General features: G+C 37.4%; 1 pseudogene; it reads left to right on the top strand.

Annotated features, from left to right (window-relative positions):
- The first annotated feature begins 3,387 nt into the window (after window positions 1-3,387).
- LOC116592055 lies at window positions 3,388-3,936 on the top strand (annotated as a pseudogene).
- The last annotated feature ends 2,147 nt before the right edge of the window (window positions 3,937-6,083 follow it).

Here is a 6,083-nt window from a genome sequence, read left to right as displayed (position 1 = left end):
ATATCGTACTCATGCTTAACACACAAAAACAATGACAAACACAAATTACTATATTTATATTCTTTTTTGTTTACAACACATTAGCACTAACTGTCAGAAGTTCTATGATAGAAAACTAGAACAACTTGACATACACTGGGATTCCAAGAAAGAAATTTTACATAAGACATTCTTAAGATAAAAACTGAATTATATGCCAGAGGAAGAATAGGCAAGAGTGTTATGGATAGTAAATGAAGAATGTTAAATAAGGGGAAAAAGTAGGAGCAAATTAAACAACAGCAACAACTGCATTTCCTTTGAGAACTGCCATCAATTATTTGCTTTATTTTCTTCATCTGGAGAATGGGGATGGTAACTCTACCTAACTCATTAAGTTGTGATGATTGAATGAAGGATTTGTACTGTACATAAGGTAGTGCTTGTCCAAGAGTACTCTGCAAGCATGTCTAAGGAAATAAAAATGATGGATGGGTCAGTAGATAGAAGAAAGGAAGAGAGGGAAGGAGAGGCTTAGGAAGAAAAGGAGAGATAGAAGGAAAGGAGGAAAGGAGAGAAAGAGGAGGGAGAAGGGAGGGGGCGGCAAAAAGAGGAAAGACCTAGAGGAAGATAGCCTTCTTATGCATGAGTTCGAAAGTTTCTCAGCTCAGGTCGTGATCTTGGTTGGGGTCCCGAGATCGAACCCCACCTTAGGCTGGCTCCTTGCTCAACAGGGAGTCTGTTTCTCCCTCTCCTTCTGTTCAGATTCTCTCTCTCCACGTTTCTCTCTCTCAACAAAATCTTTTTTTTAAAAAAAGTTTCTAGTCTATGATGTAGATGGATAGATGACAGACATCATAGATCTATCTGAACATGCTGATATCTGTATCTGTACCTGTATATCTATCAAGAACAGAATTCGTGGGTCTTGAAATTTGCACATGTTCCTTTTTAGGCTGTTGGTGATCTGCTTTCTAAAGATTTTCTTTCTCTTGCCACTATTCCCCCACTTTATACAGTTACATAGACAGTTATGAAGGTTTTTCTTTTTCTATATCCCTGACAACATTTGTCATTATGGGCCTTTTAATTTTTGTTAGTTATAAAATGAGTTCTCAGTATGGTTTTCTCTGCACTTTTCTGCTCATAATGAGATTAGGTATGTTTTCATTCTGTGAAAAGTCTGTTGATGTCCAATGTTTTCAGGGGATGACCTTTGCCTGAGTTCTTTTATATATCTTATATTCTAGGGCTTTTTTCAGTTAATAACAAATTTACAAATCTGTGCCCTTATTTTCAATCTTTTCATAGGTCATTTTAATGAACAGAAACACTAATTTTATTATATGTTCCAAATTATCAGTCTTTTCAATCCCATTTGTCATTTTTTGTCTCGTTAGAAGATATTTTAATACTTAATACTGCCATTAATCCTTATATGTTTTTTAAAGTCTTTGAGGTACTGTCTTTGAAATTTATGTTTCATCTGAGGTTGATGTGCATATAAACCCAATATATTTTTTCCACATTTATAATTAGTTCCACTGCTATTGACTGAAGTGATTATCCTTTTCCCATTGATGTGACTTTATCTTATGTCTAGTTTTAAATATATATGGGTCTGTTTCTGAGCTCAATGTTAATTTAGCTATATTTCTGAAAAAAGAGCTACTCTATTCTTTAATTATTTATATATTACTTATTAATGTGTAAATAAATTCATGTACCTGTTCCAAAAATGTTTTTGTTCTTTTTTGCCTTTTAAACTTCCATATATGCTTTTGAAGCAATTTTCAATTAATGTAAACTTTGGTTATATGAGACTGTGTTCACAAAAAAAAAAAAAAATCTGTAGCTTATAAAAGACTAGTGTGTATTTTTCTCACTTAAAATCTCCATCCAAAGGAAGCCCTACTTTATGGTATTATCAAGCGTTGTGAATTGTATTCAATTTTTGTTTGTTTCCCCTTCTACAATTTTCCCTCATCCCCATATGCCAGAACAACTCTTCAATACATCCTTATTTCATATAGAAAGAAGTCAGGGAAGTCAAAGGTGAAGGGCAAATCCCATGTATTTAATGGTAAAAACTTGAAATTGCATACATTTAAAAATTTTTTCTTCAATTTCTATTATATGGAGAGAGTTTAGCCTTATGACCATACTTACCTACTAGGGGGTAAAGGAATTTTTTTTTTTTCCTGGATAATGGTATTCTAAGGATAAAATTTAAAAATCAAGATGTTACCAAAAAAAGAACATAAAGGGACATTGACCTTTTTTATTGTTGTTAATTTATTTCTAGGCTATCCAAATATCCATGCACTCACTTCTCAGTTATGGAACAAATTTTTTTCTCCAGCATGAAAATCCTAAATTAATATATACATAAATATCCATGAAGAATGACTAATGTTCAGCAAGTTCCAGTATGGACATTTAGTTTATACAGTTAAGAGACAAATAATATGTTTATATACCCCATGTTGAACTAAGGATTAGGAATAGGAACACTGTAATAAAAACATCACTTGGAAAGAGGAAGAAGAAGAAACACAGTTGCCTTATCCAAAGCATTTATCAAATGTCAGTGGGTAGGACACAGCACTTTAGAAACAACTCTGTTGTTCAGTGTCTAATGTGCATTCTGGATCTGCCTCTGGGGAATTTTCCCCTGTCTCGTCACACCCCAGGTCATATTTAAGAAGAAATTGAAGAATATTCTCCCAAAGAGATTAGTGTAGGTTGGGTCTTCTAGAGGTGGTTTATTAGTTATACGGTGCCTCTGCATATCAAGCTCTCTGTTTTCTGCCGATACAATTACTTGGCTAACTTAATGTCCCCACCCATTAAGTGTGTGACGTGCATAGTAACTTCTAAAGGATACAGTATAGAAAGCTGAGAATAAAAGAATAACTTGACACTGGAGAAAGCTGACAAACACTCCTTCAATCAGAAATTATGTTGACAGTAGTTACTCTTGATAAGACCTGAAGAAAACAGCACTTTATCTCTGCAAGCATTATCCCACAAACCCATGACCGCAGTTTGACCATGAGAAACACATCAGGCAAAATTAAACTGATGAAGAATTTACCAAGTATCTGACCAGTGCTCCTCAAAACTGTCAAGGTCATCAAAAACAAGGAAGGTCTGAGAACGTGTTCACCATCTAGAAGAACATATAGAAATATTATAAGTAAATATAATAGGAGATCCTGGATGGGATTTTAGAACAGAAAGAAGAACATGAGAGGAAAGGTATAAAATGTTAGCGGAAGTGAAACCAATGCTTGGCTCAAAGCAGAAACCTCTCAAAGGCCACTGGCCACCAAGGTTTTTCTCTGGCCAGTGTCGCTCCCACTGCAACATAGGGAATATCTAAGCAAATCTCTTCAAGGATCTTTTCGGCAAAAAAAAGAAATGTTCGGTCTCACAGTGGGCCTGGATACTGTGGGGAAGACCACCATCCTGTACAAACTGAAGTTGGCTGAGATCGTGACAACTACTCCCACCAAAGGCTTCAAAGTGGGAACCACAGAGCACAGGAACGTCAGCTTCATCAGGTGGGTTGTGGTGGTCCGGACAAGACCCCTCCTCTGTGTTGTCACAGCTTCCAGACCGCACAAAGTCTTATCTTTGTGGCTAACAACAAGGGCAGAGGGCTTGTGAACGGGACCCATGAGGAGCTCATGACGATGCTGTTGGAGGATGAGCTCATCGACACCGCTGTCCTACTGGTGTTCAGGAACAACCTGGACCTCCCCAATCCATGAATGCATCCAAGACAACAGAGGAGGTGGATCTTCACTCTATGCACTGCAAGAAATGGTATGTTTGGGCCAACTGTGCCACCAGCCCAGACAGGTTCTGGACGCACTGGACCAGCTGTCCAATCAGCTGTGGAACCAGAACGAGCCGTGCTCCAACCCTTCGCTCTCAATCCCTTCCCCTTAACTCCCACCCCTGCTTTACTCTCCAGGTGTATGTGTGCCAGAAGGTGTCCCCACGGTCAGTCACACTCTGCTTCAAGCATGTCGTGTGCAGCCCAGTTTTTATTGAACGTAGTTTTTCTTCCCAACGAGGCAGTATCTAGTACTCCTGTGCAATATTACTCAGCTTTGTTGTTGTTGTTGTTGTTGTTATTACTGTAAAGAGAGAGAGACTCAGTCTACTATTCAGTACTGAGAAGGGATTTTAGGCACACAGAGTCTCCAGGAATCACTGTGTGGGAAGAGCCTTGGCACTCCTCCTCTAGAGTCCATTTTGCATGGTCACACTAGGGCCCTGTAATTCTCTCTGTGTGGGGTCATCCCGCATCTGCTGGCCTTTATGCTTGTACTTGTGATTACACAGCAACCCCCCCGGAGATAAGTTGGGGGCTGCAGCCACTGCTGGTGAACCCATCTGAGGGTCTCTGGCCTTCACTTGCATCACTGTGTGCATTATGGGGTCTCACCAGTGGAGTGTGGCCAGGTGAGTGGGACAGTCACCCTAGAGCCTCAACCCCTGGAGCCCTCATTTTTACATGCTATCACTCCCTCAGCCTGCAAGGGTCAGATTTTCCATTAAAACGAAGACCTCAACTTTTTTTCTTTTGTATTTTGAGAAACACTGAAGAAGCAGGAGCTGTTCAACTTCGTCTTGGGGAAATCCTTGGAACTGGTTTATTTGGTGTCCTGAAACCTCTTAGGGCTTTCAATACACAAAAGCAGTTTTGTATACATTGTTTATATACTTATTTTCTATTTTCATTTTGACAAACACTGTAATTATAGTGACTAAAATAAAATTTCTGAACTACTAAAAAAAGCTATAAAACCTTAATAATTTACTGTAAATAAAAATATATCAATAATACTTTGTTAGTTGTGACAAATAAACCACATTAATATGAGGTGTTGATAATAAGGAAAACTGGATGCAGGATACAGAACTTTTTCTGCTCTGCTTGCAACTTTTCTATAAATCCAAAATTGTGTTAAAATAAAATTTACCAAAAATTTTAGTAGTATCTTGTCCATTTATGAATGATAATGTCCAAATATTCTCTACAAACATGATTCACATCTGAAGTTTTTGGCTTTCAATTTAAAATTCTCAGTTCCCTTATTATTTATCCCTCCTGACTTACATCACAATAATGGAGGATGTCTTGCTAGACAAGACAAGATGTCTTGTCTGGACAGAGTTTGAATGCGCTTCCACAAGGCATCTCTGAAAAATTCTAGGCTTAGAGTTTTAAAACACCTAAGTACTGTGTATTATGAATCCAGAAATCTGTGAAGGCAGGCTTGTCTGTATTTGCCCCCTTACCCTAAACTATTTTCCAAATTTCAGCTGATAATCATGATTTGTCACTTGTCTTCCCCCAATGTGGAGAATATTGAGAGACTGAAGGTCTATATAGTGGGAGAGCTCTAGTTTAATCAGTAAATTTAATTCTTACCAGAAGGTAATTGCACAGCTACAATTTTAATTTAACAAAATAATGTTTTAGAATTCATTCTTGGAAAACATCTGCTATACATTTTTTAAAATATCAGAATTGGCTAAGATTGCTCTCATACCTGGACGATTGAAGATCTAGTAATATTGTCGGAAAAACAGAGAATACATGCCCTGCTCCAAAAGTCCAAGTGGTTGTTTAATTACTCTTTATGAAAGCCAAGAAAATGTGTCAAAATTATGATTTTATTTGCATTAGTAAGTGCTAATTTATAATGGTTGGTGAAACATAACAAAGACTAATAATTATGTTGCTGACATCAAAGTACAGGTTTAGACACAGGGTGAGTAGATTAGTTAGTGGAGGATAGAAAGGGAAATTTTCATCCAGGATTTAATCTTGTGGATGCATGATTCTGACTCCTACATACCTTCTGTGCATATTGTGATCTATCTTCATTTAGGGTTGAAGCAAAAACTGCAAATAAAGTTGCCTTCAGTTAGAATTTTTTCCTACTGTCCTTTCTTTAATTTTTATTAGAATACCGTATGCTCCATTGCTGGTAGACTTCAAAGCAACCTTAGGTTTTCTTCTTATGCTCACAGCCCCAATTTTGTCCAGGCTTCTGTCCTGAAACTTTGGTAAATCTTGTTGG

The sequence above is a fragment of the Mustela erminea genome, chromosome 1 (genome assembly GCF_009829155.1).
Source record: "Mustela erminea isolate mMusErm1 chromosome 1, mMusErm1.Pri, whole genome shotgun sequence".
NCBI lineage: Eukaryota > Metazoa > Chordata > Mammalia > Carnivora > Mustelidae > Mustela > Mustela erminea.
The sequence above is the reverse complement of the archived record's forward strand: the minus strand, read 5'-3'. Positions and strand labels throughout refer to the sequence as shown.